This window comes from Thermobia domestica, chromosome 13 (genome assembly GCF_964235325.1).
Source record: "Thermobia domestica chromosome 13, izTheDome1.hap1.1, whole genome shotgun sequence".
Lineage (NCBI taxonomy): Eukaryota > Metazoa > Arthropoda > Insecta > Zygentoma > Lepismatidae > Thermobia > Thermobia domestica.
Window position 1 is genome coordinate 83,766,943 of NC_137466.1, and position 17,207 is coordinate 83,784,149.

At 33.9% G+C, this 17,207-nt stretch overlaps 1 protein-coding gene across 1 annotated transcript in view; it reads left to right on the top strand.

The window, feature by feature from the left end:
- LOC145668277 (endoplasmic reticulum aminopeptidase 1-like) overlaps window positions 1–12,365 on the top strand; it is a 127,290-nt gene extending 114,925 nt beyond the window's left edge. Inside the window, exon 18 of the mRNA XM_081735984.1 lies at window positions 796–12,365. The gene's annotated coding sequence lies outside the window, so the exon portion shown is untranslated. The remainder of the gene's footprint in view (window positions 1–795) is intronic.
- Window positions 12,366–17,207: the final 4,842 nt, after the last annotated feature.

The window sequence follows — 17,207 nt, forward strand, 5'->3', positions numbered from 1 at the left end:
CAAAAGCTTGGCAGTGGATCCTGTCCCGTGCCAATTCAGTCCATTCAAAATTGTCATCACTTACTTCACATCCACATTTATATGTAGGGAGTGCCATATATATATATATATATATATATATATATATATATATATATATATACTTCAGCATGTGTAAGTATGCGAAATTGAAGAGAATAATAAATAATAATAGTTGCGTATAATATCATGTAATTGAATTGTCACTACACAGCTGGTCTTAGTGAACAGAATGTTGTGGCTGGACTGATTGATTCACCACAGATGCATAGATTATTCTAGAAAGTGAAACAATGGCACTAAAATGGTATTGTAAATTTGAGAATGTTGAAGTACAATAACATTGAAGACTTGGGTATGCAGTTGAATCACCAAAGCGGCTGACAGTTGCTTATATTCATGATAAATTCGAAATTAATGCTATAATGTATGATGTACAAAAGATAGATCTCACACATCAGTTACTAATTTAAGTACCTTTTGTACTCGTGAAACGCATATATGACTTACGTTCCTCTTCTGATTTTTGTGTACTTTTTGTTATTAGTATTTTAATACAATGTTTTTTCTCCTTCTTGAGATGTGTATACATTTTCTTCTAACCTCTTCTATTGTATTCTTGTAAAATTTTACCTAAAACAGTAATCAGCTATACAATATTTTGTAAAATCTGCGTAGAACAGTATCTTCTGTTGTTCGTTTTGTTACTAATAGCCTTAAATTATGTTTAGGAATTTGTACAATGTAGTCGTTTATTTATTTATTTATTTATTCCAGGAACTAGATGTCATGTTGAATCCTGTTTCACAAGACTGTTCGGTTGTGAAATACAGATGTCTACAGTACTTGATAGCTGTCCACAGTTAAAATAATTGTGGTCTGTAATAGATGGACTTGAAAAACACGTTGGGCAATGTCTGATATATAATAACTGTAATTGAGTTTTGCTTTCCGTGTATTTCATTTTCATTATTACATTGATTTATTTAAGTGAAGGTACGAAACATAGTTGGAAGATTTTTACGTGTTGTTTTATTTTGTAAACGGCACTATATGTGTTGTTCACATAAAGAATTTGTTGTATTTTCGTTGTTATGGCTGTACCTGTATAAGTGTATAAGTGTATCTGAATTTATCTATGTTTGTGGATGATTACAAACGTTGTTGATAGACTTAATGTGAGTTACCTTGTTCAGTAATTTTTATTTTAGAAACGCTTTTAAAGCAAGAAAATACAAAAGATATTTCGTTAGTTATTTAGTTCATTTTTATTATTATTATTATTATATAATGAAAAGTATTATTGGGCGGCTGTCAAAGGTCTAAAATAGAACACATTTTTTGTGTTTTGATGAAGACTTGAATTAAAAGCATTACATATAATTATTCCCTCTCCAGTAAAAGAGAAACGTCACCGAAATAATACTGATAGTACAAATATGTATATAAGATTTTATATAACAGTAACCAGTAGTATGTAAAGGTATTTCATAATTTTCTTACTATGGAGAAACTCTAATTTATATTGTTATAGCAGTAGCCAGTAATGCCGGTACATTTTCTAGCAACATATTAAGATGATGATAATACTAATAGCGTTCCCAACACTAGGAAGGGAATATAAAATAATATACACAGGTTGAATAAGTGAATTTGCTACAAAACAAACCTGATGCTGATTTGTAATTCAGAATCGTATCATAATAACCTGAGTAATCAAATACTTACAATGCTTTCACATAGAAAGTAAATATAAGTAATATAAAAATGATTCCTACCAAAGAACATATCTTAAATCGAGTTAGGACTATTTTTTCTTCTTTCTTTTGTGTTGTGTTACTCAAGCACGTGTTAAAAGTTTGTTAAGAGTGTTTATTATCATACCAATACTAGCACAGAATAACTGGAATAGCGTGATATAATATAAGAAATTATAGTATCAGATAATAATGGTAATAAAGTTTAAAATATTTTAAAACTATGTAAATTGCTGATTCATTAAGTCCTGAAAATGATGAATATATATATAACTCAGAATTTTCCAAATATAATAATTGCTGAAGTGATTTTTAATGCTTTATACGAGCCTCTACAAGAAAACTGCACATCTCAGGTATTCCACGTTGACGAGTAACACATTTTAATGTATTCTTGTTTCCTTTCATTGACACACTTTCTGCTTCTTCAGAACAAGCAATAACTTAGATACAGTAAATACCTAGCACGGTTAGATATTATGGTATGTGCAGGCTTTTGTCACAGAAACAAAATCCGTCAAGCAACCCTGGATTTATATTATCCTGAAATCACCTGCTTCATTTACCCTAAGATATATTCCACAAATATATATATAATCCTTTCAAATAGCATTATCTAAAATAACCATCATTGTACTTTTGTTTTGGTGGAGGAAGCGGACTTAGGTACCTTTTTTCTTTGCTATGCTACAAATAAGTACCATCGGCTTTTTAAAAGATCAAACCTAAGATTCACTTTTCGGTATAGTTTCGATTTGGATTATACTTATAGATAGACGAATAATACTAAAAATTTGGCTTTCGTATGCATTTTTATTTTCAAAAATACTAGTATTGTACTTCGTAAGGGCCAGGGCCTGCGAAAACGTCACCACTTCGCTGGAAGAAATGAAAATATGAAGAATCTACGTAGCGTTTTTGAGTTCGTTAGCGTTATAAAATGGCCAACAAAGGTCCTTTTGTTCCTTAGAACGCATATGGTGATCTTAGTAATTAAACGTTCTATTCACTGCAGCCTTTCAACGATAAGTAATAACATACTAGTTTTCTATAGCTCTATAAAATATTCAACTACTATTATATCTAGTCCCTATTTTATTTGACTAGTAGAAAAATATTTTAAGCTGTCTATTGCAGTTAACTTTCAATCTTTGACCATATTGTATCCTCGCCTTGTTTCTGAAGAAATCTGCAGTTATGTCACTGGAATGATTGTCAGAACTCAAATGACCATATGGCATCATATCTAAAAAATAAAATAAAAAAATAGCAGCTTTATTGTGATAATAATTACCTGTTAAAAAAAGCTTGATTGCATTTCATGTACTATTTACTGATTCTACTAAAAATTGTTAATAGTAACTTCATAATAAATGTTATAATAGCTTAAGCCATTTAAAAAAGCGATTAATTAAATTATTAATAATTTGATACGTATGCGAAAGAAAGGTGTTGTGTATTAGTTGGAAGGTTGGCAATTTCGTATGCATTATCATACGAATTGGCAATTTAGAATTTTAGAATTGCTGAAGAAACGGTTTAACAAGGTTAACTAATGTATTTACTTCCACTAGAGTCAATGAAAAAAGGCATGAGAGATGAAAGGAACTTCCATATGACTGAAATTTTAGCTTTGTTTGTTTGTTTGTTTACGTATGAAATCGTGTTAGCTGTGTATGAAATCTAAGGGTATCTCTATTTTCTGTTTTATATGTTAATTAAACTTAATTAACCTCTTGAAATTACAAAATGTATTTGCAAATATTTGTTCCCTTAGTAAAGTGTCAAGCTCTTGAATAAATTATCTTTCCAAATAAGATAACTAGCTATAACACTGAATGCGCTAATTACGTTTTTGTAGTACATATTTTATAAAATTACGTATTGCCTTTTAATAACACAGGGGTTAAATGTACTGTTGAAGATGTTCAAATGGGATGAATCTAGTCTTTTGATATATTTGTTATGATTGTTTTTCAAGCGTCATATTATATTGTTTCCATTTATTTTATATTGTTAAAAATATTGAACATACTGATTATTATTATTATTATTATTTTATTATGTTATATTAAACTATACTGGTAATAAAGGAACACTGTGGGTCAGTAGTTAAATGCTTGCTCGGTGTATTCTGGATTCATGCGTTTTTAGTTCGTTCTTTATTCCATCAAATCTTTCGTAATTGTTCACTTCCGTTTAATATCATTCTCCTTAAGTTTAGTATTATAGCGTTGTATGTTAAACTAAAGATTCATTTACGCTGAAAATGAAAACTTCAAGTAAATAGTAACCGATGACGAGACACCTAGGGTCTATATTTTTTTCAGTGTATGTTTTGTTCATAATTATTGTGAAGTACTTTTTCTTTGATTTTGATAATCCCACATTCGGATTCCTTTGTTCTTACTACCTATATGAAGTAAAAATTGTAGAAATTAAAGAATACTACATGTTTGAAGTGTTTTTTAAGTCTACAAAATTATATGTAAACTTCTATTTTTTCCACATATTTTTATTGTCTGTAAAGCAAGTTAAAAGAACACAGTTTGTTCTTTGTTCCTTCACAGTTTTTACACGATAGTGTTATCAATCCTACGTCCAGCCTGCGGTTACTGAGGTAGTGAGGGGATAGACTTATTTGTTCAGAAGACGACGTTGCTGGCAAAATATAGGGATTTCGAAGATAAGGCAAAGACTCTCGGTAATAATAGACAATATAATTAGAAACTATAAACGAAAGGAAATTTGATGTTGGAAAACTTGAGAATTCGAAAGTTCAGAAGAATATCAGATTAGAATTGTAATTGATTTGAAGTTGTCAGATCATAGGTCATGACGAAAATGAATGTTAGTAACGCCGAACTTGACGAAATGTGGGCAAATACCTATAATATTAGATACGAAAAGTGTGGCGGAGGAAAGTATAGGATATACGAAGGTGGAGTAGCATAAGTCGTAATTTGATCAGAAATGAATGAAGGAAATTGGCCAGATTATAGTAGTTTCAGAATCTGAGGACTATAAACAGGAAACTAGTTCCTATCAATATACCCAGATCTCTATATGGTCTACCTTAGTTACGCTAATGTTCTTCATTCTTCAGTTGCTTGAACCGATGTAATATTAAGTTCCGATACCAAACTTCTGTTTCTCGGGTTCACTTACCTGTGTTCAGGATTTGTTGCGTTAAGTCGCATATTTACTAATCCATATACATGCTGAGTAACTAATCCATATACATGTGACACTGATTTTGCAAGATCACCTTAAATGATTGTAGAGGTGTTGCTCACCGCCATATGAGCAAAGTACATTTGGAGATGTTTCGGACAATCTTCAGGTTCATTAAAGTAATTTCCCTTTCCAATTTCATTGTACTACATCTGGCTAGGATCTCACTTTCAACAATAGGTCATGTTCCGTATAGCCTCAGTGCTGAAAAGCTTTCTTATAATCTTGCTTGTCTTAATACCTTTTTGCTTTACGTGTCAGTGAAGAATATTTTTAAACAATAGTTGAAAGTTCTGAAATAGAGAAATTCTTTGCAAACGAAGTAGTGAAAATTGTTAGAAATTCCAAGAAATATATTCTTCAGTTAATGTGCCATAAAGAAATATAATGTTAAGCTAAATTAATTTTCTTCTCCGATTAAATTAATTACCTTAACGATCCGAAGCGTATAAAAAATACAGTATTAATTTATAAAGAGCAATTTTACAGGAAAGCAAAAATAAAGCTGCTTTATAATTTTTGTACCCCTTCATTTTCCTGTACTCTATAATTTATTTAATCGTTGTTCTTTGTTTTAGCGTTTACAGATCTTTTCCCAGCGTTTGAAACTACTTCCGGTGCATCATAAATTGTATAGTTACCTCAAAATCAAACCAGGAATTAACACCCTTTTCGTGTCTTTCTTAATTTTAAGTGCAAAAATTTATGAAAATATTGTTCGGAGCTGAAAAGCAATTTTAAGTGCAAAAATTTATGAAAATATTGTTCGGGGCTGAAAAGCTTTATGAATGAGTTGAATATTCATTTTATATGGCGTACAAAACTTTTTAAGATGTAATCAAATGTTTGTGAATTGGTAAGGGTAGATTTGATTAAAGTTGGTTAAGACACCTCACCATTGTCCAACACCAAAGTAATTTTGTTAAGAACGTAGTATGGAAGAGAATATGTATATTATGTCTTGAATTATGATATTACTAAAACTTTTGAAACTCTACCAAATGCATTGATGCTCTAAAGTTAAGAGCAGAAAAGTGAATAATTTTCCTCGTCGTTCTGAAACCCGTTTTAGAACTAATTGTAGCGTCCAGGTAATTCCCCATTTTGGTTGTTATGTTTATTTATTTATTTATTTAATGCTTTACTCTAACGTGATTTGTGTTGTCATTTTCGGAATTACGCACATATACTTTGTCAGTGTCAGCATGTATGCTGAGAGTGTTGTGTTGTACTTGAAAAATCAAATGCGAGCAGTGGTGGCCCTTGAGGGAAGTCACGTTGATAAAAATTAAACTAAAGGGAAAAAATTACCTAACGTCAGGATTCTTGTATATCGGCATTAGAATTAGGTAAGCTTCCTTTTCTTGGCTTTTAGCGATAAAATTTCAATTTTTACCTATGTGGCTTCTCTCAAGAGACATCACTGACTATGAGGAAAAATATTCATGAAGAGAATGTTTTAAATGAACTATATAAGTGTAGATATTTTTAAGCAAACTGATTGTTAATACTTGCTAATTTCTGATTCCTTGTGGAAGAATACAAGCAAAAATTTAGTAATTGAAATGTTGTTAACATGTTAATGCATTCTGTCAACTTCAATCAGTATTTTAATATTATTGTTTCGCGTTACGTTCTAGAGAAAATGTCAAGTTCCTATGACCTTTTTCTCCACATTGTGTTACCTTCTAAACAGTTAGTTTGGTTTTGTTATGATCTCTCAAGACTTGCTACCTAATGCTTGCTGCGTGCGTGTTCTTTCGGTGCGCGTGATCCCAGCTTTGGTCTTCAATGAAAGCACTAAATCTTGGATTAAAACTGAAGAGTGGTTCAGATTCCACTTTTAAGAAGTCTTCTATGTAGTCTCGGTGTTGAGAAAGGATATTAAATTCTAAACAGTAACAGAGCTGATGTATAAAGACACGATTTTGTGGTAAATAAGAATTCGTAATTTCGTTATAAAAATATGCGTAAAGCGGGATAAAATCGATGAATAAAAATTCAATGTAAGAACACTATTTTCCATGGCAATTACAATCAGATATCTGTTATTTCACCTTTATTTCCATTCATCAATCATCATGACATGAGCTCATGCATCACTGTATTAAACAATATTTGAGTTTTTAAAAAATAACACTAAGCATCCTCATTGAATGAAAAGTTGAAAGTTGTAAAGTTTTAGCTAACTGGCCCACCATATGAAGTACAAGGAACAAAATTTTAAAAGTACTATTTGCACCATCAAAAAATTCTGTTGTGATAATTTCGTGAGATGTAGAAAGCTGAAACAGTGTGAGCTGGGCAGTGATGAAAATAAAACCGTAATCTAAACGTTTGAATGGAAATACATTTTGATTGATTCTTTGATCAGATTTTAACGTCCTTTTGTCAGCAACGTGACCACATAAGACGCGACCTACTGTTTAAAGTGGGCTTCAAACTACTACTCGGGTTTGTAACCGAGGCATAAGCTCCCAGTAGGGTTTGAACCTGTGATCACGCGCGCTGAAATGAGCTCTGAATGGAAATACATGTCATGTGATTTTCACACATTTTCACGCTAAACAAAATCAGCGCGACAAAGAAAACACGTGTAAGTTCTCACCACTAAGCGTTTACTCGTGTCCAAGTATGCAGAAGGGAGAAATAATAGTAATGAATAAATCGTAAAAGCGTTGAAAAATTGTCACTTGCGTAAATTTCGTGGAATATCGAGAGTTGTTTCAAATTTCGCTACTTCGACAGAATTTCGCGTTTAATCGCAAGCGTAATATGGCCTAACAAATAGTGAATATATATATATATATATATATATATATATATATATATATATATATATATATCGGGTGTTGCAAAATAAGTGTTACAACTCTTGGGAGGTGAATCCTGCAACTGAGACAAGAAAAAAGTTCTCTTGAACTTTCGGCTATCGGACATAGTTTCGGATCTACAACGTGCCGAAAGCGTGGGAAACTGACTTTCGGACGCCAATAGTTCGGAAACTATCCAACGTAAAGAGGGCGGGTAAAAAATTCACTGAAGAAGTCATACCTGCTGTATTGAATTTTGCATGTTTCACAATCCTACCATGCACGCGCAAGGGATTCCCCAAAGGAACGTAGGGAGTCCCGAATAATCTGCTAAATGAAAGTTGCTCTAAATGGATATGAATTGATGGGGTTTCTACCAGGTAACAATAATTCGTTCGTATTAATTCGATATCTGGAACAAATACAAAATGGTGGACACTTTCATGCCCGTTGTGTGTGGTTGCATAATCGCCAGGTACGGATGCTGGCCAACATTGAAGTTCTGAGCAGTGGCGTAGGGAAGGGGGGGCCCAGAGGGGCCGGGCCCCCCCCAAAGCGGTCCGACAATGTACATTGGTACTTTGATGTTTGTAATTTTTTATATATTTTTATGTTTATATACTTTTTTGTTTGTAATGTTTCTACATGTACCTATAACAGCACTTGGGCCCCCCCCAAACACACATCCTGGCTACGCTACTGGTTCTGAGTATTAAGTGTAGCGAATTTGTACTCAAATGCTGGGGGCGCGGTGGCTCAGTGGTAGAACGTTCACCTCCGGTGCTTGGGGTCCCTGGTTCGATCCCAGCTCGCGCCGTGTGGACTTTGTGGTGGACAAACACCGTGCTCGTGGGTTTTCTCGGGGTTCTCCCGTTTTCTCCCACTTTCTTCATTCCACCATTTCACTCATTTCTCATTATCACCGACTCCTTTAGCCTAACCGGCATAACCGTGGGACGTTAAACTTAAAGATTTCATTTTTGTACTCAAATGCTCTAGAAAGACATCTGGAGTGTCGGTAGAGCACAACAGATGGAGCAGGGTGATTCACATGTGTGGAAACACGTAACGAAAAATGCCCAGAAATGCACTCATACTCAGTAAACGTGAGTTCAAAGCGTCGGAAATGTAAGGATTAGCGTCAAGAATATGAAAGTCAATTCACCAATAAGATTCCCTCAAACCGACGCAATATGATGTGCACGGTTGCATACCAATAAGGATGCAACAACTGAGGACAAGTTGAAATTGTGCAAGGGGACTCACTAAGAAACTGGGTAAACTAAATGAATGTCTCTAGTGGGATCACATGATCGATATTGAAATGCGGACAATTTGTGTGTTGATATCGATATGTAGCTAGTGGAGAAATGTCAACATGTGCCACTACTGCTGGGACACCGTCCCACGTGGGAAAAATAGGAAAATAACTACTCGGGTCTTGAATCTGAGGCCGTGGGCTCCCTGTAGGATTGGAAACTGCGACCACGCGAGCGAAAGCGAGCGCTCTAGCCCTGAGGCTCGAGGGAGCCTGACTTTCTCTGTATACATTTCTTTGAGGAGTACCCACTTTGTTTGGCAAGCGCTCTTGTACAGCCTCCCGACATGCTTCTGTGTTACATTTTGTTACTCCTACTGCAACAATCAGAGCTTTAAGACGTTTTTTCCTATTTCTCATGTCGCTTTATTTTCCATATGTATGGTGTTCCATCTGTAGTGCTACATGTGCCAAATTGGTTCATTTTCGTCTTTGTCTTGGCATATGTACTGCGTGTAAGATACATATTTCTGGAGGTATTTTGATATCGAGTACTTCATATGTCCCAGAAGACGTGAGACATGATACAAGTTTGTTATTTTCACTCTCTATCACAATTTGAACCATGGATTAAGAGATTTCTTTTCACATGCGTCGACTGTGGGACAATGTCCCAAACAAAGAGAGACATTGATACAATCGTGTTCTAGTTACGTTCTACCAAAAAGTGCACCAGATGTAATAGCAGAATGTACAACGTTATTTTCCTAGTTCTCGCATGTGAGACGGTGTCCCAGCAGTAGTGGGACATGTTGACATTTGTCCATTAGCTACATGTCGATATCAACACACACATTGGCCACATTTCAATATCAATCATGCGATCCCACTAGAGACATTCATTTAGTTTACCCAGTTTCTTAGTGAGTCCCTTTGCACAATTTCAACTTGTCCTCAGTTGTTGCATCCTTATTGGTATGCAACCATGTACATCATATTACGTCTGTTTGAGGGAATCTTATTGGTGAATTGGCTTTCATGTACTGGTGAATTGGTTTGCTAATCCTTACATTTCCGACGCTTTGAACTCACGCTTACTGAGTATGAGTGCATTTCTGGGCATTTTTCGTTACGTGTTCCACGCATGTGAATCACCCTGCTCCATCTGTTGTGCTCTACCGACACTCCAGATGTCTTTCTAGAGCATTTGAGTACAAATTCGATACACTTGATACTCAGAACTTCAATGTTGGCCAGCATCCGTACCTGGCGATTATGCAACCACGCACAACGAGCATGAAGGTGTCACCATTTTGTATTTGTTCCAGATATCGAATTAATACGAACGAATTATTGTTACCTGGTAGAAACCCCATCAATTCATATCCATTTAGAGCAACTTTCATTCAGCAGATTATTCGGGACTCCCTACGTTCCTTTGGGGAATCCCTTGCGCGTGCATGGTAGGATTGTGAAACATGCAAAATTTAATACAGCAGGTATGACTTCTTCAGTGAATTTTTTACCCGCCCTCTTTACGTTGGATAGTTTCCGAACTATTGGCGTCCGAAAGTCATTTTCCCACGCTTTCGGCACGTTGTAGATCCGAAACTATGTCCGATAGCCGAAAGTTCAAGAGAACTTTTTTCTTGTCTCAGTGGCAGGATTCACCTCCCAAGAGCTGTAACACTTATTTTGCAACACCCGATTTATATATATATATATATATATATATATATATTTAGGTGCACAACATTTTCATACAAAACTGATACATTTCGCGTGTTCCAAAAAATCATGTCTCTACTGATATAAAACAATATAATAAAAAGAAAGAAAGAAAAGTAAAACACGCGCACTTATTGATTATTGTAGCACTTCAGTTGAGAATCCTTTATTAATCTCTGTTCATTATTTCAGTTAGAATTTCAAATATTTACAATAAATAAATAAATAAATAAGAAAGAAAAGTCAGAGAAAATATTTTTTGAAGCTACATTTTCTTTCATTTAAAAGAAGACCTCGGTTGAATTAAGCTAACATATTACGAATAGTATTTGTATCATTGTTAGGAATATATGAAGTCACTGTTAGGAATATGTATATGTAACCATTAGAAGAAGACAAACATCAATTAATATAATATGTTACTTAACAATGATTTGTTTTTACATGTACACTACATTGATAGATAGTAGTTACCTCCAGTAAAATAAAAACTGCCTATCATTATTGGCAACGAACGAGATTTTTTAGTTCCACAAAAGTTCGATTTTCTCGAGAACTACACGCGTTTTGTTCAAGTCGATGTGGTCTATCATCTAAAATGTCTTACATTTGTCCTTACATATATGCCTGATATACGAAGGTGATCAAAAAGTTCCTGGAAATTTATTGTAGCGCTCTATTACCACATTTACTTGATCATCTTCAAAGTAGGCACCTTCGGAATACACACGCTAGCTCCACTGTTCCTTCGATTGCTGGAAATACCGACGAAAGGCCTCTTTTATTATCTTCTGAAGTTCAGCCCGTCACGTTGGTTTTGATCTTTTCTACGTTGGCGAAACTGAAAAGGACTATTTTTAGCTTTGGGAAGAACCAAATATCCGATGGTGCTAAACTGTCTGTTTTTTAAGGCTACCAAACTCTCTGAATCAGATTTTTCCTAATTTGTACCTAAATTTGATGTTTGCGCGTTGCTCGATCTGTGAAATTGTGCCAACTGATCACTACACGCTCCACCGTTCAGCTACACTATTCGTGCACTGCCTGTTAAAACGTGTTCACACTTGTCAAATTCATAATTAGGCAACCTAAGAACTGTATTGCACAAGATTCGTTGTAGTTGCATCACAAATGCCCAAACTACAATAATATTCCGGGAACTTTTTGACTGCTCCTCGTATGTAAGGATTAATAATTTTAGAGTATATCTCATTAACTATGCCATGTACTTCTGTCGTACCAGCGTTATAATGAAAAGTTTAATGATATATATTTCAGTTCCAGTTTCACCTCAATAAGTTACACGGTTCTCGTACAGCATTAACTTTTATATTTACAAAGACATTCCTTTCCTCCTATTTTCTCAAAATCTACGCATGAGACTCACTATATCATCTTCAACTCAGTAACATCTATCGATTGGTATATGCCCCATCTTTGGAATAAACGCTAAAAATGTAATTTATTTATTTATTTATTTTAATAGTAACGCTAACAGTTGATCTCAATATAGTAAAACCGTCCAGTATTTTTGTTATATCGCACGTGCTTTTTTTTTTTAAAAAAAAAAAAAAAAATATTTGGTGGACTTCCAAAAGTAATGAGTAATATATTTTAAACTGATATAAGTACCTTAATCTCCTAAAATTGATTTTAAAAGCTGCGACAGGAATGTTAGAGTCTGTTAAAGAAAACGGTAATATATATATATATATATATATATATATATATATATATATATATATATATATATATATATATATATATATATATATATATATATATATGTACTAAAAGTTATTGAACGATCGTGCCAAATCTTAATTTTCTTGTGTTACGTAGAAATATTGAACGACTATAAATATATTTTTAAATAATTATATATTTGATTGATAAGAAAGTACTATAATTATTGTTATAATAAAAGATTTTCATGTTTGTGTAATTTGAATTTGTTTCGCCAAGCTAGTTATTTTTTCTTTGTGTTTAAGAAACGAACAAAAAAAAAAAAACTTGTCTGTAGATTTTCTTTGTGGAGTTCTGTGTTGTTTTATGACATAGTTGTTTGTTGTTAGAAGATTTGGATGAATATATATATAGATATGGTTTCTGTAAGTGTAGTTTTATTTCTAATATATTTCCTATCTTCATTAGGATTCCAGACGAAAACTAGAAAAAAATCAAACTCAATTTTATATGAGCTCATTTCTGTATTCACAGTTTTTATTTAGTTTCCGTATCATAGCCAATGAGTTAAGCAAAAAGGGAAATATGCAATTGAAATTGTTATTCTTGAAGCAAATTACTTATTGATTTGTAATTGGAAATGCTCTTTAGATGAAAAGTAATTAGAGAATAATTGTACCTAATCTTTTAAAATCTGAGTATTCTTCTTGAAGACAGATTCCAGCTCATTTACTGTAACCTAGTTCTCCTAGACCACTAAGCCAGGAAAGCAGGGCTAGAATGGCCATTTTTTTGTGTGGGGCTCACAAACGTATATGAAAAATATGAAAACTAAGAATCAGAAGTGGAGATAGTTTGGAAATTAGAATTAGGGATAATATACAAATATTTCTATGATATAAACGCACCCCTAAAAGTTTTTTTTTCCGTAAAAATTGGAAAAGTTGGAGAGAAAACGTTTTATTAATACTATACTTTCTTAAAAAGAAAAAAAAGATTTATCTGATATGTGGACTGGCCACACTAAAATTCTGACCAACTAATTAGGCTGCTTCTAGCAATTATTTCGTAGGCAAATTCATAAACGTATTGATAGAGTTCCCTCGTGGCTAAACAGTTACCGTACGCCGCTTAGATGTGGGAGACCCGTGTTTGATTCCCAGCGAGAGCTCATGTGGTTCAGGCCCCATGTTAAGCTGAGGGTCCATGTCTCATATAGCCTCATTGCTGATAGGGGCGCTAAACTCAAAAAATTCAATCCAATCCAACTAATTTATTGATAATTTAAAGGGAAACTTTTTTTTTTTTTTTTTTTTTTTTTTTTTTTTTTTTTTTTTTTTTTTTACTACCAGGTCGTGATTTTTGTATACGTCGGTCTACGTTTGATTTCTTGTGGGGGCACAGAAATGTAATTAGTTACCTACAACACGAACCAATTAAGGGTTTACTAATTAACAGTTACCGACCTGCATTCTAAAAGGCAGTAACTTCAGTGATAGCTGATTGTTCTTTCTATCGTCCCTCCCCTTCAGAACACAATAGTGGGTCCAAGGGCCCACTTTCTAGACTTTGGAATATTCATGATGTATTTAATTGCAGCACGACCTCCTTTCTCTCTTCAGCTTAATAACACAAAATGTACGTACACTCATGTCCAAAATGATTGTCGCATATCTATAACTGTCTTCTTGTATGAATATAATTTGATAATGATTTTGCAGGGTACTTTTAATATTGATACTATGTGTAGAATTGTGGTAGATTTCATAGGAAAAGAATTATAAATACGAAAATTAGAGTGAGTAAAACAAAATGTTGCTAAATGGAGAAGAAAATTTTATTTTCGTTTTATTGTTCTTGTTTACTGCTCTTTTGATATGAAATTTGCCACATACATATCTTTACCGATTATACACATACGAACATTGTAAGAAATACCGGGAAAATTCGATATTAAATTATATTCCTACAACATATTTATAGACATGAGACAATAATTTTGGACATGAGTGTACATCGTTTGACAAAGTAACATCTTTGTATAGATTTTTAAACAATTGAGGAGTTTGATGTAATAAGGGCGTAAGCGAGTTTACACCCTTTTTGTATCAAACGCATTTGTGGCTTTTGCTATGCTTGTTTAGCCTCCTAGTAACATTTTAATTCAATACCGGAATAAAATGCTGCATATTACAGTGTTTTATGTAAGAAAAAAAACTACTTAAATTTTCAACATCATTTTTCTCCAATTGCATGTTTCAGACTTACGCCCTTATTGCATCAAACTCCTCAATTCTATCCCTAATTCGTATCAACTAGTAAGGGAGTTTAACTATTTAAGATTATTCTACTCAACGAAAAAGTATATGTGAAAGTGAAGAAATTGTGATAGGTTCTGAATTAAGAACTGCGCAATATGTACCAAAATAAACTTTGAGATCGTATAGCACAAGAAAAAAACTTTTTACAGGCACTACTGTGAAAATATTTAGAGAAAGTCTTCATTGGACTAACCACCCTCAAATTCAGAATCTTTAAAACAATGGGGAGTGAATTTGCCGCAGAAAGTAGAAATCTCCAATTCTCCATTAAACTGAAGTCCTTGTTCCATATCAGACTTAAGTTGAAATTACAACTCAAAGCTTGACGTTGGTGTGAAATTACCACCTTAATCTTTCCCGATTTGATTGATTGATTGATTGAGTTTGAGTTTTACGTCCCGTTCAGCAGCGAGGCTATATGAGACGTGGACCTACTGATTAACGTGGAATCCGAACCACATGAGTTCCCGCCGGGTTTCCCGATTGAAACTCAATAAACAATGATAACCAGCGAGCAAACAACTTCAATTTATCTTCGAAAATCCTTTTGTTATCATTATTTATTTATGCTTTTAACAGAGAAAATAACTCCAATTAAAGAAGGCTTACAAATACTGCTTACACAAATTAGATATATATTAATAAGCAATACAATCAGTGTTGGGTAAGTTACTTGTAAAAATGTAACGCGTTACAAGTTACTTTACTTTCTCTTAAAATGTAACGCGTTACTTGCCCCAAAAAAGTAACTGTTACTTTACTTCGAAAGTAACGCGTTACTAACGCGATACTTTTAGGTCCGAAACTTTAAAAATGTAAAAAAAAATGATGACTTCAATTTTCCGTACTAATATTACTATCGCTATTATTATTATTATTATTATTATTATTATTATTATTATTATTATTATTGCACGTTACGAATCGCTTTATGTAAATTCAAGGACAAATTTTTACTTGATATATGAATATTTTCATATAATGTAACATTGATAAAATGTCATTCTGCGTTACTCGTAGGGATGGACACGAGTGAGTTCGAGCGAGTTTTCTTTGACACTCGATTCGACTAGAAACAGACATCTCTGAGCTCGACCCGAGAACTCGACTCGGAAAATTTCCTCCAACTCAACTCGAATTGGAGTCGAGTTTCGTGTCGACTCGAGCCAAATCCGGTGTGTAGTTTCGAGTACATTCTTCAAGTATATACATAGACAGTATAATTATTATCAATGACACTACTACTACTACAACTTATATTATTATTATTATTATTATTATTATTATTATTATTATTATTATTATTATTATTATTATTATTATTAATTATAACAACACTGTATATTAAAATGAAAGATAGACGGTTTGTATTTGAATACTAAAACACTAGTTGATTGCCATCCTCGGTAGTCGTGAAGTCTAGGAGTCAAGGACATTGTTCACGTGCTTCTGAGTTTGGTTTGAGGGTCTAGGTTGAGTATTCGGGCTCGAGCCAAACAATGTTAAAAGTTATAGGTCGCTGGCCAAATATCTTCAAAACTGCTCGGCCCCGGTTTAGAATTGTCAAGAACTCGAGCTGCTCTGCCCCGGTTTAAAATTGTCAAGAACTCGAGCAGCTCGGCTCACAGCTCATTCACTATCAACCAAAACCGAGAAGTGAGCCGAGCCAACAGCTCACCCAACCGACTCGGCTCAGTTGAGCCGAACCGAGGAAATGGCTCATCCCTACCAAGCCAGCTCGAGCCAATGGTTCACCCCAAGTGAACCGGCTCGAGCCATCTTCTCAGTTGAGCCGAACCGAGCTGAGCTTGTTATAAAAAATTTCTTGTGGTCTCGCTATCGAGACGAGACGAGATGCGAGCAGTGTCCCCTCTCGTGAGCAACACTGAAAGTATTCCATATTACTGTTTAGCTTACATTTCTCATGGCTTTCGTTTTCCAGTGTAATCAGGCCATGATTTCAAGACGAGTTAAAAGGAACGAGCCATTTATCAAACTCGACTAGACTCGAAACTCGACGCGGGACGTAAAACTTAATGATTTCATTTCATTTCATTTTCGAAACTCGACGCGAAAAACAGAATCGGCTCGGAACTCGACTCGAGGATATTACCCTTGACTTGACTCGAAACTCGACTTGAATTCGAGTCGAGTCGAGTTTTAGCTTGACTCGTGCTCATCCCTATGCGTTAGAGAAAATTGTTGCTTATTAATATTTCTACTAAACTAATTATATAATAATAAGAATGTTGTTATGTAAAATTAAAAATAAAGAAAATAGAGAAACATTACACTACTCCATAATCAACTGGACTGTAGGATAATCAAACTGATCTGAAAGAATTCCAATATTACATACCATCAGCTGATCAGCAAACTATTTTCTAGTAAT